At 42.5% G+C, this 27,742-nt stretch overlaps 1 protein-coding gene and 1 long non-coding RNA gene across 2 annotated transcripts in view; both read right to left on the bottom strand.

The window, feature by feature from the left end:
- Window positions 1-27,742, bottom strand: part of LOC124295564 — a 284,978-nt gene that overhangs the window by 83,891 nt on the left and 173,345 nt on the right. The gene's annotated exons all lie outside the window — the stretch shown is intronic.
- On the bottom strand, window positions 36-1,650 carry LOC124295345. Its single transcript, XR_006905261.1, has 3 exons — window positions 1,630-1,650; window positions 1,465-1,519; window positions 36-237 (listed from the first exon to the last, which is right to left on the bottom strand). It is a non-coding gene; the product is annotated as an uncharacterized LOC124295345 (long non-coding RNA).

Raw genomic sequence — 27,742 nt, forward strand, 5'->3', positions numbered from 1 at the left:
ATAGCTATTGGTACTCACAGCATTTATGATTTCAGTAGAATGTGGATTGTGTGTAGGCGACCGTGATGTTAGCCATCATGGCATCGCACATCTCGGGAAATATTTCAATTGCAAGAGTTTTTGAAATAATCAAAACTGCCATTTTTAACTTTTCTTCTGTGTTGGGAACATCAATCGACAATATATCGACATATTTGCATTCACATCATGTGCTGTAAAGCTATGTAAGCCCTCATCCTGAAACCATACTCCGTTTTTTCGTACCTCACCAAAGGTAAACATGAGCCGTTTGCATTCGCGGCACATTAAACCACTTAAAACTTTATAATACCCAAAATACTGGAAAAATATCTTCTTGTTTCTTGAGGTCTTAACTATAAGTCACATTCATAATAATATCGAATAATCAATTTTACAACTATTTTGAATGTACAGCTAGATAGTATAAAAAAAAGTAATTTTTTTTCCTTTCAAACAAGTTGAGAACTTCCATTTCAGCACGAAAATACGTCTTTCAAAATTTTAGCTCTCAATCTTAACATTAAGAGGTTGCGCATCGCACTTTTCCATTTTTCATAAGGATTACATAGGAGAAAATTGTTTGTGGCTCATTCTGATTTTCATCACTAGCTAACGATGCGCCGTACAGAAAATTCATAGACATATTTTTGTAGAGAATGGAATATAAGAAACTTAGAAAAATATCATCTTCCGCCTGGATTCCACGACACGCTTGTCGTCCACCCGCATAAGTGGTGGAATTTTGCGAATTTTACCAGTATATTTGAGTCTCGATTCTTACGGTAAAAGATCTATTACAACTATCCGCCAGAGTTTGAATTTATTCACTGAGTAAACGTATAACATGGAAAAAACAGCTTCACGATGGTCTTCCAATCATTCAGAACACCAACGATCGTCTTTAAGGCAGGTAGAGATGCAGCGTTCTAACCTCGTCGCTCATGTACCGCATGCCCAACGCAGTTTCACAGTCCTGGACGAGCGTCGTTGTATCTTATAGGTGAAACACTATTCTTTTCGTGTTTGTTATTATAAAAAAAAGCATCGCAATTAATTTCATCCTTGATAATACAAATTTTTTTAGATTTTTTTACGCCTGCTTATATGGGTGAAAGACGAGTTCAGTCGTGAAATTCAGGCGGAAAACGATATTTTGTGAAATTCTTATATTCCAATCAATGTGTAAGAACACTTTCGCTTATGCGTCTATGAATTTTTTTTGTTGATTTTTAATCGTCAATAAAGCTCTCCGGTAAGCCCTCGTCACGGTGGTGCGTTGGAGAATGTTCATATTACTATTATACGTTACACGGATTATTCATTAAATAAATTGATATTGCCAAAATGACCCGGCTATCGTTGACTCCCAGGCCATAAAAAAAATTGGCAGCTTCTGAAGATTTCAAATTTGGAGTAGGAGTTTTCTTTACATAACGCACTCACTTTCTCAAGCCTGTAGCACAATTTAGACCATTGTGTCTATCTTTCTAGATAGCGTCTGAAAAGAGAAGAAAGGGCTAAGTTCCTGTGATGGTGACGTCGGTGGCGGTGACGAGTAATATTTATAGTGTGGAGAAAGGTACATAGAAAATAATCTCCATCACTCACCTGCAATCCACACAAGTGAAATCAATAACTGCAAAAGCAACGCTTCATTTGCGCTGGGATGACGTTCGTTGGTGACGATGCTGAAATTAAAGTACAAGACACAAAAATTGTATCGAATTCACGCGACACGAGCATTTTTTCGCATTGAAAATCCTGGTTCCTGTTTCATCCACCTGCTACGTTGATTCGTAAAGTTCGTGTCTCAATCACACTCTTGTGGGTGGACTGTGAAGCATTTGATTTGTAGGGGCGGTGTATCGAGAGTCGTTGACTGAAGAGTGATTTTGACGCCTCTAGAAACCCTGTAACTTGTTCCGTCCAAGCGTGACACGGATTTTTCTAGTTTTTTGGTGGTTTCCACCCCTCGGGGGTGGAGCACTCAATTCGAGCGGGTGGTTTTCTGGGAGCCTTTAATTAGCCTTTAATTATGACCCTAACACTTTTTCGAAATTTGACCTCGTTCCCGTTTTTTTTTAAGTCTGGTTTATCTCGAGCTGGCACCGCCACAGGTTTTTTTTTTAAAAACGCCGAGCAATTAATTTAAAGATGAGGAATTCCAAGAGCCTTTAATTCTGGAGTAATTTTGACGTGCGTACGAACTCTGTAAGTTGTTGCGTCCGAGAGTTACACGGATTTTTCTAGTTTTTGGGTGGTTTCCACCCCTCGGGGGTGGAGCATTTAATTCGAGCGGGTGGTTTTCCGGGAGCCTTTAATTCTGGAGTAATTTTAACACCCGTACGAACTCCGTAAGTTGTTGCGTCCAAGAGTTACACGGATTTTTCTAGTTTATTGGTGGTTTCCACCCCTCGGGGGTGGAACATTTAATTCGAGCGTGTGGTTTTCTGGGAGCCTTCAATTCTGGAGTGATTTTAACACTCGTACGAACTCTGTAAGTTGTTCCGTCCAAGAGGTACACGGATTTTTCTAGTTTTTGGGTGGTTTCCACCCCTCGGGGGTGGAGCACTTAATTCGAGCGGGTGGTTTTCCGGGAGCCTTTAATTCTGAAGTAATTTTAACACTCGTACGAACTCTGTAAGTTGTTCCGTCCAAGAGGTACACGGATTTTTCTAGTTTTTGGGTGGTTTCCACCCCTCGGGGGTGGAGCACTTAATTCGAGCGGGTGATTTTCCGGGAGCCTTTAATTCTGAAGTAATTTTAACACTCGAACGAACTCTGTAAGTTGTTCCGTCCAAGAGTTACACGGATTTTTCTGGTTTTTGGGTGGTTTCCACCCCTCGGGGGTAGAGCATTTGATTCGAGCGGGTGGTTTTCCGGGAGCCTTTAATTCTGGAGTAATTTTTACGTGCGTACGAACTCTGTAAATTGTTGCGTCCGAGAGTTAAACCGATTTTTCGAGTTTTTTGGTGGTTTCCACCCCCGGGGGTGGAGCAGGTAATTCGAGCGGGTGGTTTTCCGGTAGCCTTTAATTAGCCTTTAATCATGACCCTCACACTTTTTCGAAATTTGACCTCGTTCCCGTTTTTTTTTAAGTTTGGTTTATATCGAGATGGCACCGCCACAGGTTTTTTTTAAAAAACACCGAGCAATTAATTTAAAAATAAGCAATTCCAAGATACTTCAATTAGCCTTTAATTATGACCCTAACACTCTTCCGAAATTTCACCTGTTTTCCGTTTTTTTTTCGGTGTGGCGGTTCCAGGTTTATGTCAAGCTGGCACCGCCACAGGTTTCTTTTAAAAAACGCGGAGCATTTAATTCGAAAATAGAGCATTTAATTAGCCTCTAATTAGCCCTTAATTATTCCATAGGAAATTTTTCGATTTTCGAACGTGGCGGTTCCAGCTTGATATGGCTTCGTAATTGTGAGAGTCGGATTTCGACAACAATTTGTAAGTACAAATAAACTTGTATATTCTGTCCAATTCTTTCTTCTATGCTCTTGGAAATTCGGATTCTCCTTTTCTCGGGTCCCCAAATGAACTTCCTTGCGAATAGAGTCTATAAATAAAACTATTTATTGTTATTTGTCAGCCAACTGAGCTTAGCCGTTATTTCTTGTTCGTTACTTTTGATAATCAACTGGCGCCGAACTTAATCAAGTAGAAGCAATTCAAAATAAAATATAGTTCAGAATAAATTGTCAATAATTTTGATAAATTATCAAACAAATTAAAGGGAGTGAGTTGTTTCTGTCTCACTGTTCATTGTTATTTTCATCCTGTTTCTCGTCATTACTTTCACACAATCTCATAATTTGAGCACTTCTTGAGTTCTTCTGCATGTTGCTGACGTGATTGCAGAACAGTAAAGAAATGAGTATTATCGCATCGGCCAAACGCGACACATACGGTGTTATAGTTTCGTGACGTTGAGATAGGATTCTCTATAATGGAACACACACGTAACTCTCAGATACGCTGTTAAGCTCTTCGACTTTCATTCAAGTAAGATTCCTTTCCCGAAATTGATAATTTGTAAAATCGTAGCGAGAGGTGTGATAAGTATATTGGTTAACTTATCTTTAAATGTTCAAATTCCTATTTGAACCGTGTATACCATCAACGCTAAGATATGCTGTTACTGTGAGAACTGCACAGATATGCTGATTATGTGATGAATGCTCAGATAACGTGTTACGGCGGAGAATGCCGAAGTGAGATGTTTCGAATTCGTAACGCGCAAATGAGCTGTTTCTGACGGATTCGCTACGATAAACTGTTATCTTAGCGAGTAACATGTAAACATTCATCTACATACATTCTTACATCAGGTGCTCAAGAGACGTAACTTTCTATTCACACATACCAAGCACAAGAAAACAAATTTGAACTCACTGGTGATGAGAGAAATTAACGACAACAGAGTCAGGGAGGCTAGGTGGTCTAGTGGAGTAAGGCTTCGGTCAAGCATCTCTAGACGCCAGGTTCGATTCCTCGCTCTGTCGTTAATTTTTCGAAATCACAAGTTTTTCAAATTTATATCTCCCATAAACTTTTATCATTAGGAGGTATCGATATATGACATTTATTACGATAATCGATATAATAAGCATGCTCACAAACGTGTTGTTACGAGGATCCGTAATAACCTAAAACCTTCAAATACGATTTCCTTAGGTACTGTTGATAAATATGTGCTACGGGCAACATCGTATAAAAATTGTCACGATTGAAGCTACTTTCGGAGAAAAAAAAATATTCGATTCATTTTTATATCAGGTGATACAATATTAAAGTACATTTATAGCGACAAAAATATTCCTGTCAATAATTAATATTCCATTTGTTACAAATATAACGCTATTTTGATTGCAGTGACAATAGGGTAAGTGTGGGTATTTCTGCGGATGTGGGTATCACTGCTTTTTTTTTTAATTTTATCAGAACTTAAGCTTTTCTAGTTATTCATAACTTGAAAAAAATTAGACTGTTAATTCAATGTTTGAAAAACCTAATGAATCAACAAAATTATGCGGATCGTGATTATTTATTTAATTCTTGATTTTTCAAAATGAAGAGGTACTTGTGAGTGAAAGTTTCATCATTTTTTGCTAGTAATTGTGAAAAATGAGTATCAGTATAAGGTTCTTGTTTCCTTTGTTTTTGCTGCAATATCCTTATACTTTGTTACGGTCACTAGGATAATACTTATTTTCAATTAAAAAAATTTCATAGATCAAAATTTGATCCATTTTCATTTTTAATTTACCGCCGCAGTATTTGGCACGAATGTTTCAAGCATGCGCGCATTGCTGCGGTTATACTACCTTTGCCGCAGTATTAGACTCTGTCCTTTCGAAGCGTGCGCACCATTATTTTGATCACTCTCGTGGCTTATGAAGTTTTTTAATAATCTGTATACATAATGGGTAAAGTCAAAAGTAACGTCGAAAGTTAAACGAAATCAAATTCAAAAAAAGTAAAAGCAAAGAAACAGAGATGTGGCTATAATAAAGAAAATTTAACTTTGGCTGTGCAAGAAGCCCTCGGTGGAAAAAGTGTTGCAGAGGTGTCGAGAACGTATAAAGTACCAGAGTCTACAATATGAGCCAAAAAACTGGGAAAATATGCTGATAAACCACCAGAGCCTGTTACTACGCTTAGCATTCAAGAAGGAAAAGAACTTGTCGAATGGATTTTTCATTGCAGTCAACAAGGCTTTCCAGTGACAAAACACCAGCTGATCAAGAGCGTTAAATTGCTTTGTGATAATGATAAACGAAAAACCTCCTTTGTCAATAATAAGCCAGGACGAAATCGGTTTGAGGGGTTTTTGAAGCGAAATCCAAATATATCCCAAGGAATATCCGAGAATGTGTAGCTGTATCGAGCCAAAGTCTCTGAGTATCGTCTCCGTGAATGGTTCACAGAATAACAGGTTGTTTAAGGAAGGTCCGTTTTACCGGATTTTTAAAAATTGTTTTGCATGAATTTTTTGTGTCAAAACAGTAAGACTTATTGAGATGCCTTTTTGCGTGAATATTTATTGATATTTTTGATGCGTATACAAATTTTGATAAGACATTCCGTTGAGTCGTACTCGCTTGGCGAGCTGGACCGCGAGAGGCTGTATTTCATCGGTACCCACGATTGCGCCCGTTTGACTGATCTGAAACAAAATATTCAAATATATTTCGGTTTGTCAGATGACCCTCTATAGCCCGTAGCTCGATCACACTAATAAAATCAAAAATCACAAAATGGCGCTACGATAATTATTTTTTTTTTCAATTTGGCAGCTTTTTTCAGTCCTCTTCAGGTTGTACGTGTCGTAATTTTTTATGTACACTATTATCCGCGGTAGGGGCTGTAGGTAGATGTATTCTGAACAAGCTGGCGAAAAAATTTGGGTGGATCGATTTAGTGGTTCCTGAGATATCGTGGGCACAAGGTTGAAAAAGGTAGTTTCGAGAAAAACGCGTCTAAAGTTTCGGTATGAATCGTTAGAAACAATCGTTGATTTCAGTTACTTACGCTCAATCAACTATTCCGGCACCCTATTGGGGTCCTTCTTCCTCCAAATGAAAATCGTACTGAAGACTACTAGCCTCTCTTTCATCATTCCGTGATGTCTGGGCCTCGAAGGTCGATCTTCTGTCAGCACGGTCGATGCGCTCGTTGTCGTGCGTAGCTGCAAAATCATGTGCCTCGTCGCCAATACGCAGACCCATAGCACACATGATTTGCAGGATTAGGGTAAATCCCTCGTTACAATGGCAGCATGCTATATACCTAGCAATTTCAAGCGAAAAAAGACCACAATGTAGATGTTTAGGGGCCCCGTTCTAGAGCGTAGGATTGAAAGACTAATTGCTGTTCTCTGTGTAGGCCCCCAGACGTCTCTCCAGCAATTCTTCTCTGGCCAGATCTCCGTATATTGGTCGGATGACTGTTAAAACTTGTGCGTTGAACGGTTGATCATGTTTGAAGCTTGCCAGTTCGCATTGAGCCTCAGCTTTTTTATATTTGCACCAGCTCGAAGGCCCTTCAGGACAACATTATTAGTACAGCAAGGGGGGTTCTGGATACAAACACCTTCTTTACCGACGGAGCCGCTCCGCGCAGCCCAGACTCAATCCCTTTTCCGCGATGACGTCACAGTCTGCCGTACCGAAGGTCAAAACCGTGCAACCTTACCGACAGTTGTATCGATCGAGGGTCAAAATCGTGCTGTTTTACCGACAATCTTACCGACCCCGTGCAACCTTACCGACAGTTGTATCGATCGAGGGTCAAAATCGTGCTGTTTTACCGACAATCTTACCGACCGAAGGTCTGTAGTGCTCGCCTGCCAACGGTAGAGGGCGCAGCGGGGCGAGAACTTTTTTACCGTCCCGCATTCTTCTCCCACGATAGGACTGCTGATGTGTAACATGAACCACTCCGAATTCCTTTCCCACGGTAGGACTGCTGACGTGTAACGTCAACCACCTCACATTCCTTTCCCACCTTATCAACCACGTGACATTCCAAAATTAATGGTTCCGAGAATTGTTTGTCTCAAATTCAACGTCGCACCGAAATCCTTTGACCGCATGCCGCTCGCCGTCAAGTCGAAACTTGTCGAACGCATTGTTTTGTCTAACCACCTTATCAACGACGTGACATTCCAAAATTAATGGTCCCGAGAATCGTGTTTCACTTATTCGGATGTCGGTTTGATATCAACCACCTCACATTCCTTTCCCACCTTATCAACCACGTGACATTCCAAAATTAATGGTTCCGAGAATTGTTTTTCACTTACTCGGATGTCGGTTTGATATCCAAGGTCGACCGATAGTCGCGGTACATTCAAAGCCATGGATCTGCGGTGTCGGGTTACTATCGCTCTTGGAATGCCAAAAGGTGCGCGCGCATACACAAACATACGTATTTGATATCAGCCCCGTGACATTCCTTACCCTCCATCAAATTATGTGGTGGGGGAACGTTATATAAGCGAAAAGTGAAAACTTCATCGCCAGTCTGAAGCTGTTCTTGCAAATGAGAAGTGCTCTGGAACAACGTGAGTTGAAGAAACGACTAGAACTGCTCCTCAAGAATATTGGAGAAGTAAAACATCTGCTGAAAATCAGATCCGACCTCAATCAACTCACAAGAGATTTCGAGCACCTACAACTGGACCGTAACGACAATGGACTTTTCAAAATTGAACGAAGTCGCTCGTCTGGAGACATTTCTGCCGTTGAAAAAGCTCTCGGACCTCGAAGTCTACTTCTAATACCGGGTCAGTGGCGTTCGTCGGGTTAAAACGAAATTTGGAGATAAAATCGTTCTGGACTTGGATGACGCTTTCACGATTTTTCTGCCCAACCGAGTGAACAAAGCCCTCCACGAAAATGAAGATTTGTTCCAGAAGGACAGCCAGTAAGGAGATACGGTTGCATCTACGCTATCTTGGCGGACCGTACGGTCAACTTGAATTTGTATACGTATAATATTCAAATATCCAATGTTCTGTGTGAGTCTTACGTTCAATAAACAAAAAAAAGATTTAAATTATGAATATTTTTTCATTTATCCATCTTGTATACCTTTAATCCTACGTACCTTGTAATTGTATCTAGAATTAAGTCTCAAAATCTAAGAAAATGCTACTCCGAACACCACTAAGCAACGATGGTGGGTTTCGAGCTGCGTCATGTAATGTGAACTCTACGATGAGTATTTGGACGGGTTCAGACCGGAGTGCAAGGTCGGCCGATAGCCGCGGTACAGAGCCAAGGATCTGCGGTGTTGGATTACTATCGCTCTAGGAATGCAAAACATAACTCAGTTTAAATACAGCTCGGTCAAGGATGGAGAGCAAGGTCGAATCTTACATAAGCTTCGTATTGAAAAAAATTCTCTCTTGAGAGCTAAGGTAAAGGTATAAAATTATTTCATGAATATTCTTTAAAAAAACAGTTTTATTGAGTACAATTTTTAGAGTACGGTTGACAATTACTTCACAAAAATAGTACAATAATTCTATTCAACAGTATCATGACCAGGGTGATATATTCGCCAGGAATGCGGGACCGTTCTTGTAGACGCTTCTGCGCAGTAACACAAATCGTACAGCCTCGCCATCCGGACAGTACGATGATTTTGTAGCCAATTCTGAAGTATGCAAACGTTTCGTGCTGCACAGATTGCGTTGGGTATTGTGTGAAGGCCGCATCTCAGAGACACAGCTGAAGTTTTTTGCAGGGTTTCAAGCGACGGGCAGTCAAAGTCCAACATATCAATGATTTGAACTTTCGGAACGATTTTGAGCAACCAATCTCGTTTTTCTTTTCCTTTTACGTACACGGTTTGAGCTTTGCACAGCCTGTCTTGAATGGTCCGCTCAACTTCCTCAAAAGGTATGGTTCCACAGCTCCAACGTAAGCCGTGAAAATCGCGTTCTATCCAAGAATTTTGGCTTTTGTATTTGACGTCCAGTAAATTCCATTTGTAAGGTGGCTTGAAGAAAAACACTAATGGAGATGCTTCCGAGTAGATTGAAATTATAGCCAATTCTTTCAATGTAAAGGTATTGTTGAAAGGTCTACGAAAGCCTTGTATGTCAACGATAAGCTCCATCTTTGAACTGTGCGAGATGGTGGGAACGGGTCAGCTTTTATACCAACTTTTTCACCCCACCACTGAGCGGGTTGTATTCGACGATACGATCGTGAACGATCAAGCAGTAAGCCGATGTTTCAGCGGGAAAGTTGGCTTTAGCTTCAAATTCAAGACGGATGTCGACAGGTCCGTACTTCAAAGATTCGTTTTGTTTCGAACAGTCGATAACGAATAAGGGGACGTCTCGAAGGAATTCTCTCTTTGTCAGCAACGGCTCGGGGTTCTTGTCGTAGTAGGTAGCTTGGAAGTTTGCGTACATCTCGTACAGGAGCGCGTACAGATTACGACTCATGTTGAGGTTCAGGTTACCGTACGGATAAGATTGAGAGTTTAAAAATAGCTTGACGTCCGTGATAATGCAATGATCGAAATGACTTGCGTTCTTGCCGGTCTTGTTCTTTTTACTTGTTTGAAAACTCAAAATGACGTACCGAGGTTTTTCAAGCTGAGTGGAAGTTTTCACAGTCCAAACGTGTTTCGATGTTGTGGGAAGTGAGGGATATTCGTACAATTCCCAACTGCGGAAGCTCATCGAAACAGGCGGATCTCTCTGAATGAAATTTGGTAGGTCAACTTTTTTCTGATCCGCGAGTTTCAAATACGGTATAAGCCATTCCACTGCATTGATCGTGATTTTGAATTCCTCCTCCTGAGTCTGCATGATTGCGTTGACGTCAGTTTTTGATCTCGTCAAAATTAACTCATGTTTAGCGTTGACAACGATCTTGCGGTAGTCTTCAGCGCAACCCAATATCATGCTGAGCGGTATCAGTACGTCAAAGTTACCATCGGCATCGGTTAATTTTTTCTTCTCTTCTACATCGAGCCATCCAGCGTTCTCCATCAGCCAAGTCTGACCAGGGTGCAGGGAAGCGTAACCCTTCATGAGACTTGTCAAGCCAACGTTCTTGCTTCTATCAACCTCAACTGCGTTAATTTCGTAGCGAATTTCTTCAAACAGACGACAGATGGCGTTGTTTACGAGCTGTGTGTTCACAGTAGCTGTACCATCAGGTTTGAGGAGTCGTCCGTGGATATGTACCGAACTTTTGCTGGGTAATATGCATAAATCCTGATGCTGAACGGTGATTCGAATTTCATCGCTGTTGTTGAAAGTTGACGAGGCGTAAGGTTTGTGAGCGTGAATCTCGTAATGCGCAACGGATTCGTCAAAGACGACTGGTGTTTGAATGCTCAAGATTTCCTCCTCCATGGCACGTAGCAGATGATAAAAAAGCAAAATCGGATTCTTATTTGTCGGAAATTCCTCTTCCAAAAGGTGTCAGTTTCAGACCCAGAGCTATCAGGAGCTCCACGTTTCGAGGTGTTAGCGGTTCGGGAATCGATCGACGACTGACTTGATCGGGGCATGCCGACTTACTGATATACCTAATCTTTGACAGTCTGTTATATACAATTCCCATCGTTTATTGCGATTTGATGTGTAGTCTCACAGTAATAACTTCTCCACGAAAATTAACCAGGTCTCCGTCTTTATCCACTAACCGGAGCTGAACGTAATCTATCGTCTTGACGGTGATTGGAAGGTAAATGACGTGCGACGGTACTTCCACGATCTTATCTCCTGGTGGGACGGTCGGGAAAAACTAGTGAATAGTGTGTACTTTGTGTCCATTGACGTAGGCGCCCGTTGTAATGCTACACTCGACTCGCAACGCGTTGACCTTGGGTATAGTTACAGGCACGTCTGATTCGTGAGTTTTATCAACCTCCAATACACGTGGTGTAAATCCCAAAAGTTGAGCAATGGAATCATTCGGCTCAAAGTTAATCGTGTGGTTGCGTGTGATTTCGCTGCGTAATGTATTATTGTTGGGTTTGATGGCGAGCCTGATGTCTGTATTTCTTAGCACGTTTTGAAGATACTTTTCTATGTCCTCGATCTCGTAGCTACCGGTAGGTATGGTGATCACTTTGTCAGCTACGTAAATTTTATTGTGACCGACATCAACGTTGGGAATCGAATTAAAGGTTAACAATTCTACCAAGCCAAGAGCATAACTTTTAACACGAGCAAGTTCGATCGGTGGGAAATATTGTGCCTCGAGTATCGAAGAGGTTCCCGAAATCGTTAACGTTAACGAATCATCCATGACTGCGAGTGGTAGACTGACTTTGACGAATCACGCACCATGTTTATATAGCTCACCACTGAGGAATTTCAGACACAAGTGTCCGCATTCGAATGTATCATAATCCTGGTACCTCTCATGATTGTATTTGGCGCTGCCAACGCCGAGGTATTTTATGAGGTCTGAGGGTGGTTGAAGGTTGCCGCAACTGTCAAAGTAATCGATATTATTGTCGCGTTTCTTGTACGCAACCCAGTGTGTTCCCGGACCGTCTTTGTCGTCAAGGTTGATTATAGCTGACTCGTTTTTTCGTGGGCCGTTTTCGGGCATTTTGTTTACGCATAAAAACACCGCGGAAATGCGGAACCCTCAAGAGTTTTGCATATTTCAACAAGTTTCAATCAGTCTACGCTCGACGTGGTAGCGTCGCATCTAGTTTTTTGAAAGATGGAGACCAAGACCTGTTTTGTACGGTTTCATATGAAGCCCTTTGCCCAACGCGATAGCTTCCATAGTTTTGTTGTGTCTTTTGCTTTCCTCCAATTCTCGTTTAGCCGCGCTTGCATCGTTCACGGCTTTTGCTATACCTGCCGCACCACCGGCTAACGCACCCGCAGCGCTGAGACCGGCAAAAATAGGAATCAGAAACGGTAGAAAACCACCGACTTTCGAAGGTACCGGTAGGGCGCGAGGTGTTCGCACTTTACATTTACCACCCGCTTTTTTAACGGCGTTCTCAGCTCCCTTCAGCGCAGATTCGATAGCTACTTTTGCATCGTTGCTCGGAACCATAGAACGTTTTGCAGCATTTACAATTATTCTCAAGGTCACATTTTTTGACTTTCGCATTCCCATTCCGAGTTTTGATTTTACTTTCATTGTATTAGCTACTGCCCAAGCGGCTGCCTTCTCACCCAAATTTGCGTCCTTTGCGAGAACCCGTTTCCAAGCTTTCTCAGCCAACACCCTATCAGCCTCGTTTCTAACCTCAAGGTTCTCACGATTTTCCGAATACGCTATATCGTGTTCCTTACACGCTGCATCCAGAGGGTTGATACCGGAATCGCCTCTCGCGAGTCTTTTCGCCAACTTCGTACCGGGACCGCAGTATTGGTAACCGGGAACATGCAACTCGATCGGAAGTTTGTTGATGATTCTATTCACCAGACCCTTGCCACGATGTTGCCGCCTGCTGCTGCTTCGTTTACCTCTGTACGCGATCATGTTCGTGCGTTGACTGAAGAAAAGTGCTTTAAAACGGGGTATTTATAGCAAATCCGATCAGTCATGTCCGAGACGCGGTTTGAGAAACAACCTACCAAGCTTCCCGTGATGAATTTTAACAAACTTTCGGAGCAAAGCACAAACGGCACGGTGAATTACTCCCGCACAGTGTACGTGCGATATTCTGTGGACCGTCGAATTGTGGTAAAACTAATGCGTTGCTCACACTCATAACCCATCCCAACGGACTCAGATTTGGAAATATCTACATCTACTCGAAATCTCTCAACCAACCTAAATACCGATTGTTGAAGCAATTGCTGGACCATGTTGAGAATACGGAGTATTTTGCGTCTACCGAGCGTGAGCAAGTGATTCCACCGGAAGAAGCACGGCCCAACTCAATAATCATATTTGACGATGTAGCGTGCGAGAAGCAGGACGATATTAGAGCCTACCTTTGCATGGGTAGACATCACGACGTTGACTGTTTCTATCTCTGTCAGACGTACGCGCGTATTCCCAAACATTCCGTGCGCGACAACGTAAACTTACTCGTGTTATTCAAACAAGACGATATGAACCTGAGACACGTATACAACGACCATGTGAACACCGATATGTCTTACACAAAGTTCAAAAGTGTGTGCTCTGCATGCTGGAACGGTGAGAAGTACGGGTTTCTGGTGATCGACAAAGACAGTGAGCTCAACGAAGGACGATACAGGAGGGGGTTCGATTCTTTTGTTAGCCTGGAAAAGAAATGAAATCTAACGTTTCCGAGCGAGAGACGCAGTAGCGTTGCAGACTCAGTTGCTTCAACATGCAGAGCTCTGAGATTTCCAAGCAAAAAGATGTCCTACATCAGATCGCTCAAGCAAGTGCTGCGATCCGTCGAAAACACAGATTGCTCAAGTGGGGCAGGGAATCTACGACTCAGAAATTGAGTGACGTTTTCAAACCAGTAGTGACTCCGTTGCAAGAACTGGTGAATGTTACAAAAGATACCAAACCTGTCAAACAAGAGGTGGAAGAAATTAGAGAAGAAATAAAGGAGATGAAAAATGAAACGAAAAATGAAACTGTCTCGGAAATGGACGATTCCTTTGCTTCGGCAGGGGATGAAACAGTCGTAGAAACACCGGTCGAGGACGAGTATTTTGCACTGATGAGAGATGCGAAGACAAAAGGCGAATTGGACAACGTGTACGGTGTACGCAACCTCTCAAACGGACTAATGATCGGTGATTCGTTGATATCTTTCGAGAGTGACTACGTTCGTATTGGCGACACGCGTTACCCGAAAACGAAGGGTTTGCTGGAACTTTTGTTCAAGAAGAAGCCTGACGGTTCTTCTGTGAGCGCTGGAGATCGGGAAAATTTTAAAAACATAATCCTCGCAACGAACGCGCATAGAAAGTATTACTCATCCGACGGGGCTGTTCGAAACGATAACAGTTACAAATTTAGAAATGTCATTGCCGAATGAATGGATTATTCCCCATCACCTCGCCGAAAGGGTAAAGGTCTACTTCAGCAAGCTATGATCACTAGACAAGGTGTTGAAACGGAATACGTCTCCTGGGATGATCCAAACGAGTTGGTGGAGCGTCTTCGTTTACTCCTGGCATCTCAGGCAACGGAAAATCCGAGTCACAATAACGAAATAATCTCCATTATCGAAGAGCTACGCGAAGCAGAAATCATTTATTAGGCAGCTCCCGTCATTTTTGCATTCATTAACGAGATGAGCGTCGACGTGTTTGGACGTCAGCTGAATAAAAACACGACCGCGAGCACTTGCGGTCCTCCGGGTGTCGGGTTTCAAATAACATCGGACGGGCATTACGATATACGAAACAAGAGACTGTGCAACGTCGCAGATCCCGCAAAGCCGAACAATGCTGTAACTTTAAAAACCTTGAGACGAAAATTCAGCGTGCTGCAAAAACAAATCGACAACCTCGATCAAATAATCAAAGCTTTGGAGATCACCACGGAGAAAGCCTTGGATACCTTCTACACAGACTTTAAAACAGACAGAGACTTGTCGATTCGAAACGCGCAACTCATTTCCAAATTGGACACCAGACTAATAGCGTTGGAATATGAACGAGGAAAAGCAAGCACTGGTGACGGAACTGCATAAGCCTGCACGCCGGAACTACCCGCGTCGACGTGTAGACGTGCGCGGCATCGACGAGACCTGGCAGGCGGATCTTGTTGATATGACGTCGTACGCTGGACAAAACAAAGGTTACAAGTACATGCTCACAGTCATTGATATCTTTTCAAAGTATGCGTGGGCTGTACCGATAAAGAGCAAGTCTGGAGATGATGTTACGAAGGCAATGGAATCTGTGCTTGTCCAAGGACGGGTACCGAAAAATTTACACGTCGACAGAGGAACGGAATTTTTACAACTCGAAATTCGAATCGCTTATGACACGCTACGGAATCAAACTTTACTCCACGTACAGTAATTTGAAGGCTTCGATCTGTGAACGTTTCAATCGCACGCTGAAAGGTAAAATGTGGACACGGTTCAGCATGCAAGGAAGCTACAAGTGGCTCGATATCTTATCCGATTTTGTTTCGGCTTACAACAACGTCAAACACCGAACCATAAGAATGAAACCGTCGGATGTCACCGTTGCAAATGAGAGGCTGTTATTACGTCAGGCGTACGGAGGGCTTCGAGCGATACCTACCGTATCGGCAAAGTTCAAATACGGCGACAAAGTTCGAATCAGCAAATTCAAAAATGTCTTCGAGAAAGGTTACACTCCCAATTGGACGACTGAAATATTCACGATAAGTCGAGTGGAAAATACTCATCCTGTGACGTACAAGCTCAAAGACTACTGAGATCAACCCATCGCTGGTGGTTTCTACGAACAAGAGCTCCTCAAGGTTAAGCATCCGGATATCTATCCGGTGGAGAAGGTGCTTAAGAAGCGTGGAAGAAAAATATACGTTGAATGGTTAGGTTTTGACAATACACACAACAGTTGGATAAACGAATAAATGAATTTTTTGTAAAAACGTATGTCCCTCTTTATTTTATATCCGACACACAACAAGTATGCGTCTTTATTTTTTAGACAATAGACAGACATGGTACAGTTATAAATTACAAAGCTTAGGCTTGTAGCCCCACGGAAGCGTGTCGGTCGTGTTTTGGAACACGATCCGCTTGTCGTCATTCCAGCTTAGTGCTACTTTCTGCTGTTCTACGGTGTATACCTCGTGCTTTCGACTCATGATCGAATGCTGATTTGAGGATAGATTTTCACGTTTCAACGCACAGTCCAAATAATCGTTGAAGGTTATTTTCTTAACGCTGATCCTCCAACACCTTTGGCACGTTTGGTGTCTTTTTCATCTCCCAAGACTCGGAATGCGTACAATTTAGCTCGTAACCCTACAAATTCCGACATGATTTTCCCCTTATTCTCGTCTTTCATCAAGCCGAGAACTTTTTTGTTTGCTCGAGGTATTCCGTAAACGTTGTCGAGCGGATAATCAGAAGTATCGAATTTGTGCAAGTCCTCCTCAATGTGTTCGTATATGTCGGGGACGGTAAGATTGTAAATCAAACTGTCGGTATCCGTGTACATTAATTTTGCTCGGTTGCCGAATTTCTGCTTAATGTAATTGTAATGAAAATCGTAGATATATGTTTTAGCCAGATCCATAATGGAGAAACCTGCGTACTATGGTTTATTCAACTTGACTTTTGTCTTACTTATTCCGACGATAATTATATCTTTGTCGAAAACGGTGCAGCTGTGAAAATTGGGTTTGACTATAGTAGCTCTAGCACCGTATCTTCCATCCCATTTCGTGATCAGCCTGACATCTCTATACTTCCCAACATTTTCCATAGTTTTGCCAAAAACTGCGTTGTTCATTAGCTTCTGAAAATTTTTTTCAAATTCGTTGTCAGATTTTTTTCGCAAATCGGTATTCAAATCTATATATTTTTTCAGCCACCGGGTTTGCCTGAATTTGAGAACTCTATGAATTTTGAGTAATTTTAAGCCTAATTGTAAGCATTGTTTCAAAACGCGGTAGTGAACAACGCAGTTTTTCTTGGAAAATATCGTGGGCGTCAATTTCGGTTGCTTACTATTCGAGATCGGAGGTATGTAGTGCTCCGGACACAGTGATAAATCCTTATGAGCTTCGTGCAGTTCCGCAGGATATTCCAAATCCACCTCCAGTATGTAACCAAACTCCGCATCGTCCGAGATGGTAAGAACGTCGCATTGTCTAAAGTCTGATACCCATTCGAAGGAACTGTATGGCAGAGCAAGGCTCATAGCAGCTCCGTACAAATTATTAACGTCAAAATACATGAGATAAGATTCTTCGACCTCAGGATCGAATTCCTCTCCCATATATCTATTGTTGGCCTTTGCGTATCTGTTCGAACACTGTGACACACCACCACGAATACCCTTTTCGATAAACATAACCATGTCTATGTCGGTGAGAAGCTCGAGTTCGATGCTTGTACATTTTAACATTGCATCCAACGACAGACCGGGCGCTGTGTAGTAATGTAACGGGTTCAGTTTGTACGTCGTCCAACAGCTCTGTCGAAAGTTTTGAAAAACGTCGGCCAGTAAAGACACGTCCGTCTGTAAATACAAGTCTGAATACTCTCCCAAAGTTTGAACGTTAAAAGTTTGCCAAACTTTACATGCATGTGCATAGTCGTCGTCTGATATATCCCGATCATTTAATTTTGAGTAAAATTGTTGTTTGGATGGTAACCGTGTGTCCTCGAGCTTCTCCTAACTGTCCATATATTCGTACGGGAACACTCCTTTTCTGGTCAATAACTGAAATTCATCTGAGCTACGATAAAATTTTCGTGTGATTGATTTCTGATCATCACCGAGATACGTTGCTCATTTCTCAAGACTACTGGGCATGTAGCGGCACGAATCTACGAATCTAAGCTTCATATCTGTCCCCTCGACATATTTTGTAAATGAAATGTACTTTTCTTTGTTCACGGGTTGAAGCTCAGTTGTGCCCTCGAACGATGTAGCCAGTGCTTTGATCAGAAAATGTGAATCGTAACCCGACAGATTGTGGAATATCACAGGGATAATGTGCGAATTTTGGTAATTTAGATTGCAACCTCGGTGAGCAGCACCACGGTACTTTGCCGTGAAATGGCAGTGATCACGATGGTTCACGTCTGCGAGTGTAAACGGTTTTTCACAAATGTGACACACTGTCGTTGAATAAAATTCGTTGATTTGATTGAAATTTAGTGGTTCCATCGGTACAACAGTTTTGAAATAAACTTCCAACGAATGTGCCAATTCCGCTAACTCGTTCACAAACCATTGAACGCAAGTCTCTCTACGATTTTTTTTGAAATTCGAAAGCGAATCGTCAAACGCACAATGTAGATAGTAAGCTATACTATACGGAAGATGCTTCTGATAAATCGTTCTATTTTCCCCAAAACATTCATGTGTGGGTTGCAGTAAACATTCGAGATCCGCGTAAATGCAGAATGGAACGGTTTCTTTGTGCTTGAAATTTTTGAATTCAAGTATTTTTTCCTCATCTGTAGGTAGAATAACTTTGGTTTTGTTTAAATTCATGCAATCAGCTCGGTGCTTCAACAAACATCTTTCGAAATTAAAATGAGACAGACACCTATCGCACAAGCAAGTATGACATTTATGCTTAGAAATTTGAGATCTTGTTAATCGAGACAGATTTCGAATACAAGTAAAATGAAAGATTCTATTTTTTCCATAATTTTCCATATCATCATCATCATCGTCAGTGTTTTCAGTTTCGATCGCCAAAAGATGAATTATAGGTTTGTCAGACTCATTCTGACTCAGGTGAATCGGTACTATTTCACTTTTTTTCCGATCACCTTGGTCTATATCGTAAACGTTAATTGAAAGACCGTTAAGCGTCTCAAATTTTGAAATGGTGTTTTTGTCTAGAGACATAGGAAACGTTTTACCATCATACCGTAGCACTGAGCTGAAATGTGGATACGAAGTAATTTTACTGGGATTGTTGTCGGCTGGGAACAGAGCTGCGGTGACCGACCAGAGGAAGCAATACGAGTCGCTGTTACGGATGTTGACGACTATTTGCGATAGTAACCCGACACCGCAGATCCATGGCTTTGAATGTACCGCGACTATCGGTCGACCTTGGATATCAAACCGACATCCGAGTAAGTGAAAAACAATTCTCGGAACCATTAATTTTGGAATGTCACGTGGTTGATAAGGTGGGAAAGGAATGTGAGGTGGTTGATATCAAACCGACATCCGAATAAGTGAAACACGATTCTCGGGACCATTAATTTTGGAATGTCACGTCGTTGATAAGGTGGTTAGACAAAACAATGCGTTCGACAAGTTTCGACTTGACGGCGAGCGGCATGCGGTCAAAGGATTTCGGTGCGACGTTGAATTTGAGACAAACAATTCTCGGAACCATTAATTTTGGAATGTCACGTGGTTGATAAGGTGGGAAAGGAATGTGAGGTGGTTGACGTTACACGTCAGCAGTCCTACCGTGGGAAAGGAATTCGGAGTGGTTCATGTTACACATCAGCAGTCCTATCGTGGGAGAAGAATGCGGGACGGTAAAAAAGTTCTCGCCCCGCTGCGCCCTCTACCGTTGGCAGGCGAGCACTACAGACCTTCGGTCGGTAAGATTGTCGGTAAAACAGCACGATTTTGACCCTCGATCGATACAACTGTCGGTAAGGTTGCACGGGGTCGGTAAGATTGTCGGTAAAACAGCACGATTTTGACCCTCGATCGATACAACTGTCGGTAAGGTTGCACGGTTTTGACCTTCGGTACGGCAGACTGTGACGTCATCGCGGAAAAGGGATTGAGTCTGGGCTGCGCGGAGCGGCTCCGTCGGTAAAGAAGGTGTTTGTATCCAGAACCCCCCTTGCTGTACTACTAACATTGATGTTGGGGTTTGGCGTCGGTTGAACTTTGGTCGTGAAATGTAGCCCACACGGCCTTGCGCATATCTGCCATGGAATTGGGATGCCTCCGGATTGCCAAGCCATAATGTTTCGTAAGAGCAATTATGGCTTTGTTGATGAGTTTTCCGGCTCCATTTTCTCTGATACCTACGTATCAATCCTACCGTATTGGTGGACTTCGCATTGCGGAGTCTCGTTCTCATTCTCTTCTCCACGTGGCCAACGCATTCTTTTGTTTGCACCAACAATCCATCACCATATGGTCTTGCGTTTTTGATGGCGGTATATGTTTTGGAATCACCATTGCCTATGTAAGTGCCGTACCTCACGCGATACTTCTCCTCGGACCGTTCAGACATCTTTACTACAAAGTCAGGTTCCATCTTTCCGGCGCCTCCAGAGTGATTGTTCTCGCATTTTTCAGCATGTGTTTCGATCCAGTCTTCGAATTCTGGAGTATCTCGCCGATTTTCCCATGTTTTGCATCCCAGACAAAAACTCTATTTGACTACTACGTCGATGACTTTTTCGGAGTAACAGCCGATTAGAGTTGTGACACCGTACTTTGAAGAAAACCCTCTTTTCTTCCAGGTGCCGTCTCCTGATACTGTCAGCACTGTATCCACTCGTCCGCGAGCGACGTCTTCCTGCTTTTCTTCTTGAACAGCTTTTTCCAGTACAGACTCAAAAATTGTTTTGCTGGCGACATGTATGTCCTCGAGACAGGTGGTATACAGTTTCTTTGTGAAACCTTTGCTGATGTCCATAAGGCCACAAAACAAATTCATACCAGCTCTTATCAGTGGTAGAAGCCGCGAAACAAAAGCAAACCGACGATTTATTTCAGACGCTCGGCCGATCTTCGGAGACGAATCCGCGAATTTGACTCCACAGGCACATTCCAATTGAATTTTAAAACTGAGCCCAGTCAGCTTTTTTTAGTCAAATTTCACCTCCTCGTGACATTCTTTGCACTCCATATATGCACTCAGTGCCGTGAACACCGTGAAGAAATTGAAAATCACGTAGCTGCTGTCTCCGTCTCGCGGAATCTGATCATCCTGGACATTCCGTAATTTTTTCGCCGAAGTCGATTCGAAAATCGAATCAGTCTCTGCTGTTGTCTGATTCCCTCGAAACGTCCTCTTCTTCTGACGATCTGCTCGTACACGATCAACTAGGCTGCCTTTTCTATCCATTTTTCAACTCAACAGCTACTGCACTCTCACTTGTGAATCAAATAGGTACTCTCACTTCGAAAGTCTGAGCAATACTAACGTACGACACGTCGATTGCTTGTTGCAGAAATAACAAAGGATAAGGTGTGATTAAGGGTTTCTTGGTATGAAAATTCTCGAAGTAGCACCTGCAGGTCCGAGCAGGCCTAGACCCCTAGCGCGCTCTGAGATATCGCCTGGCGGTTCGGTTTATACCTGCGGCGCACCCATCCATTCAAATCGCTATAACTCCGCCAATTTTGCGAAATTCTTAACGATATTTCAAGGGAATATTCTCAAGACTATAAGCTAAATGAAAATGAAAAAAACCGAAAATCCATTTTTTGGTCGGAAAAAACGGACCTCCCCCCTTAACTGATCTCGACCTTTTGTCCATTCACCCAAGCAGAGTGTTCAATACAGATGAAACTGGTGGTCCGCTGAATCCAAAACCATTACCAGTGATTGCACCAAAAGGCTGTAAAAATGTGTAAAACATTGTTAATAACATGAAAAAGAAAATATCACCGTATTAGTCACGGCCAATGCAGCTGGCAGCGTTGCTCCCCCGTTGGTGCTATTTGCTAGAAAAAGCGTGCCTAAAGATATCTCGATATTAGGACCACCCAATTATAGCTTTGGATTCTCTGATAATGGTTGGGTGACCGCAAAAAACTTTTTTGAATACACTGCTAATGTCTTTCATCCATGGCTGATACAAAGTGGAATAGAATTCCTGATTATTTTGTACATTGATGGGCATTCTTCTCACATAACTTTGCCATTAAGTCAATTTTGCCGAGAAAACAAAATCGTTCTTATTGCATTGTGTCCCAACGCAACGCATATCCTTCAGCCTCTCGATGTGTGTTTTTTCGCGCTTTTTCATTTCATTTCATTTCATTTATTTCAAATACGGGCAGAGTCCAATTACACGGTCGACGAAGATCAATGACCAAAATTTTCACAGAGAGACTGAGCGGATGATTTTTAATGGGAATAGGTGCTCACTATAGGATTATACAGACCAATTGTTACAAGAATGAAAATAATAAAACTAAAAATAAAAATAAAAATAAGAATAAAAATAAGAATGAAAATAAAATTAATATTGAAAATCAACCACGAGGTTGAGATGAGAACGCGGAACGCAAGTCCTATAATGAGTAAATATGGTAGACAAGAAAACTGCACAAGAATTAACTGAGAGCTCAGTTATCATGGAGAACGAGTCTCAATCTGTTTCTTAAGCCCTCCGTTGAGCCGCCGATTAGACCCGTAGTGAAGGCATGTAAGTTACCAAGCCTGGAGACCCGAGGGAGACAGCTGAAAAACGCGTAGTTTACTCGGGAAAAGGGCACCATAAAGAGCTTATTGTTACGACTAAACACTTCGCCTTCCCGTAGGCGTACCAGAGAACACAGCTCCGGAGAATCGAACAAACGGTTAATCACGTTGAAAAGAAATAAGAGGTCGGTTGTTAGTCTACGAGTTTCCAAAGTTTGTATATTAAGGATGCGTAAGATCGGGCCATCGTCATAGTCTGCGATGTCCATTGGAGACCCCGAGCGTCTAAAAGCAAAACGCAAGAATTTATGTTGTACTCGTTCCGATAGAGTTATGTAGGACCTCTGGTAAGGCGACCAAATAATTGACGCGTACTCTAGTTGAGGTTTGACTAGCGCCTTGTATAATACTACTAAAGAACGCGGGTTGTCAAATTTCTCAGCCACTCGCATGATATATCCAAGCATCCTGAGGGCGGCTGAAATGCAATTTCTGTAGTGAGTAGCAAATGATAATTCACGATAAAAATTAATCCCGAGATCACGTACCGTGGAAACTTCATCGAGGGGTACACCGTTCAAGTAATACCGCGTGAGTAAGGGCTGAAACGCTCTTGAGAATCGAATAACGTGACACTTATTGACATTCAAGTGAAGCTCATTGACGTTACACCATACAGCTAGGTTATCTAGGTCTACCTGAAAGTGAGCTGTGTACTCTTGTTAGCCTACCTTAAAAAATAATTTCATGTCGTCCGCAAACAACAAAACGCGAGAGAAACGAGTAATGTTGACAATATCATTAATAAAGATGTTAAAAAGCAAGGGACCCAAATGTGAACCCTGAGGCACACCGGAAATTACTCCCAATGAGTCGGAAGGTACGCCTTCAACCTTTACCCTCTGCGATCTGCCCAACAGGTAACTACCAATCCATGCCAGGAGACAACCTGATATACCAAATGCCTTCAATTTTAAAAGTAGAATTCTATGGTTAAGACTATCGAATGCATTAGAGAAGTCGGTGTACACAGTGTCCACCTGACCTCTCTCATCGAGCACAGTAGTAACGAAGTTGGTGAAGATTGCAAGGCTGGTGATCGTAGACCTACCCTTAACAAAGCCATGCTGCTCCTGAACCAAGACTGAGCGGAATGCCAGTCCCAATTTTTTAGTAATGATAGATTCAAAGAGCTATGGCATGGCATTCAGAACTGAAATGGGCCTGTAGTTAGAGGCCATCGCTTTATCGCCTGATTTAAGAATCGGTGTAACCGAGCTGCTTTTCCACGGTATTGGAAAAATAGCCGAGGCGAGAGAGCGCGTAAATAGTGCATGTAATGGCTGGGATAGAGAAATATATTTACAATTTGAGGGCAGCACCGGTGGAATGCCGTCAGGGCTGGACCCGCTATAAATGTCGATGATCGAGAGTGCGTTAAACACCTCGATCAACGAAATCGAGAATTCAGAGATTTGAACGACGGGGAAACGGGGTAGCTGAGGGACGTAACCGCCGTCCTCCTTGTAAACGGATGAAAAATTACTGGCGAAAAGATTCGCAATCTCACGAGCCGACTTACCAACATGGCCATTAAATGATACTAACTTTGGTACCGCGTTTCTCTTTCAACCCGCATTTGCAAAATTTCAAAAGGCTTTTATATTATTGCATACATTTTCCTGGGCCTGATAAAATATCGGTAACAGTTGTCCGCCATAACTTTACAACGAGCTCTAAGGTCAGAAAATATATGATAATCCTCTTGACGATTTGATGCTTTGAATTTAGCATAAGCACTCCTCTTCAGTGTGACACAAGATCGCAACTCAGCCGAAAACCAACACGGAAATTTAGATGACCGTTTTTTTTTCCATGGTACAAAACGCGATACAGTAAATTGAATGGTCTCAGTTAGCAATGTTACTGCATAGTCGAGCGATGCATTTGGCAAGATGCTATCACACGGATATTGCAGCAAAAAATAGTTGAGGACCTCGTAATCCGCATTTTGAAAATTACGAACACCTTCGCTATGTTAGTGGAGATGTCATAGATTTGAACCACGTATTATTTTTTATTATTACGGCACACAGAGCAGGATGGTACCCAGATACACTTACGACAAAATTGCACTGTCGAAGGTCGATGCTGCTGAAATTCGTTACGAGCTGCGTGGCCGCTTCGACGACCGATCTAGGAGAATCCTCCGAAGTAAAGACCACTACGCCGAATGCATCTGCTACCCGCTTAGTGTAAGATAAATTGTAATCGCCGAAAACTTGAAGATGAGACGAGGAAAACATTTCAGTTATTGATATCACGTTCTCGCAGTGAGCCTAGTAAGCGGTGAGAGTGAAATTTGGCGGTAAGTAGAGCGCGGCAAAGACGTGATTCCCTTTTCTCCCGGATATAGAAACGAAGAGCTGTTCGACGGTATTGAATAAGAAGGGGGCGAGACAGCTGTTGAGAGCCGACGAGACAGCGATTAGAACTCCCCCACCACGCACAGCTACACCCGTTGACGGGTTCCTGTCACACCTATATACTGTGTATCCTTTAAAGCCCAACTCCGGTGAATTTATGATATCGACAAGCTAGGTCTTGACAAATATAAAGATGTCATATTTCACCGCGTACAAGAGTAGCAAACCAAGGCCGGTTCTACACGCAGATTCCGGTTACCGACACTTACTGACCGAGCTGCTCCGCGCAGCCCATCGAGCCGCTCCGCGCAGCCCAGACTCAAAACCTTTTCCGCTCCGCGCACCCCAGACGCAAACCCTTTTCCGCGATGACGTCACAATTTGCCGTACCAGCTTGAGGTCAAAACCGAGCAACCTTACCGACAATTGTATCGGTCGAAGGTCAAAATCCCGCGATGACGTCACAGTCTGCCGTACCGAAGGTCAAAGTCTGTAGTGCTCGCCTGCCGACGGTAGAGGGCGCAGCGGGGGGCGAGAACTTTTTTACCGTCCCGCATTCTTTTCTGACGATAGGACTGCTGATGTGGAACATCAACCACCCCCACATTCCTTTCCCACCTTATCAACCACGTGACATTCCAAAATTAATGGTTCCGAGAATTGTTTGTCTCAAATTCAACGTCGCACCGAAATCCTTTGACCGCGTGCCGCTCACCGTCGGACGATTCCGAGAATTGTTTTTCACTTACTCGGATGTCGGTATGATATCCAAAGTCGACCGATAGCCACGGTACATTCAAAGCCATGGATCTGCGGTGTTGGGTTACTATCGCTCTAGGAATGTCAAAAGGTGCGCGCGCATACACAAACATACGTACAGCTACCCTATAAAAAAGAGGCTCATCACTGCAAACGATCATTAAGTCACAACTTGTCAAGTATACGTGAGCGAAAAGCTCAAGATGGAATCCGCGAAGTGTTTGAGATTGATCGATGTTATGGAAACGGCGGTCAAGATTTTATCTGAAAAATCGTCGCCGGCAGAAATTGCAAAATGGATTCGATTCGGAACCCAAAATATCAGGCTTTTGAATAAAATCTTACGCAACAACGCCTCAACGATCGGGGAGAAGACAAGAATTTTGACTACAATCGGAATTCTGAAATCGTTGACCGTCAAATTTGAACAATTTCAAAAAGTGGGTGACGGATTACGAAGCCGACGAAGAAGCGATCGAGTACGGTGGGAAGATTTGGAATCAGCTTTCGAGAGGAGAATTCGAACTGGATCCATCGTCAATTTAAAGCATAAAGATGTGGAGAGATTTCTCGAAGACGCAAAGGTACTAGCTGTGACGAGGCTGAAAAACGCTCTGAAGAGAGACAGGAGTTTGAAAGCCAACGTTATCCTGGCTTGTAAATTTGAAGTTAGAAAAGATGATCGCACGGTGGAAGAGATGAAATTTTTGATACGAGAAATGAAATCATCCTCCAGACAACGGATATCAACGAATGGTTCATCGAAAACACGACGGAGCGTTTGTTGAAAGAGGTGGAAGATTTCCAGAAAAAGGATTCAGGCTGGTCGCTGACCGAAATAATCAATTTGACTGTGAATATCAACAAGTACGTACCACTACGAGGCGGTGTCTTCACATACACCCCGTTACCTAAGCATATCAGTGATAAGAAGGCTGTCGTCAACATCCGTAACAGCGACTCGTATTGCTTTCTTTGGTCGGTCACCGCAGCTCTGTTCCCAGCCAACAACAACCATCCTAACGCGACCAGCTCGTACCCGCATTTCAGCTCAGTGCTACAATACGACGGTTTGCATCTTCCAATGTCTTTAGACCAGATTCCAAAATTTGAGAAACTTAACAAACTTTCAATCAACGTTTATGGTATAGATAGTACGGAAAAACAAAAGCGCAGTGAAATCGTACCCATTTATTTGAGCCAAAACAAGTCTGATAAACCTGTAATTCATCTTTTGGCGATAGAAACTGAAATCACTGACGATGACGATGACGATGATAGTATGGAAAATATTGAAAAGAATGTAACACATCATTTTGCATGGATTCGAAATCTGTCTCGATTAACGAGTTCTCTTTCCAAACGCTCACATCAGACGTGGTTGTGCGAGAGGTGTCTGTCTCATTTTAATTTCGGAAGATGTTTGTTGAAACACCGAGTTGATTGCATGAATTTAAACAAAACCAAAGTTATTCTACCTACAGATGAGGAAAAAATACTCAAATTCAAAAATTTCAAGCACAAAGGAACCGTTCCATTCTGCATTTACGCGGATCTCGGATGTTTACTGCAACCCACACATGAAAGTTTTGGGGAAAAGAGAACAATTTATCAGAAGCATCTTCCGTGTAGTATAGCTTACTATCTACATTGTGCGTTTGACGATTCGCTTTCAAAATTGAAAATTAATCGCGGAGAGACTTGCGTTCAATGGTTTGTGAACGAGTGAGCGGAATTGGCACATTCGTTAGAAGTTTATTTCAAAACTGTTGTACCGATGGAACCACTAAATTTCAATCAGATCAACGAATTTCATTCAACAACAGTGTGTCACATTTGTGAAAAACCGTTTACACTCGCAGACGTGAACCATCGTGATCACTGCCATTTCACGGGAAAGTACCGTGGTGCTGCTCACCGAGGTTGCAATCTAAATTACCAAAATTCGCACACTATCCCAGTGATATTCCACAATCTGTCGGGTTACGATTCACACTTTCTGATCAAAGCACTGGCTACATCGTTCGAGGGCACA

Source organism: Neodiprion lecontei, chromosome 7, assembly GCF_021901455.1.
Source record: "Neodiprion lecontei isolate iyNeoLeco1 chromosome 7, iyNeoLeco1.1, whole genome shotgun sequence".
In the NCBI taxonomy this organism is placed as follows: Eukaryota; Metazoa; Arthropoda; class Insecta; order Hymenoptera; family Diprionidae; genus Neodiprion; species Neodiprion lecontei.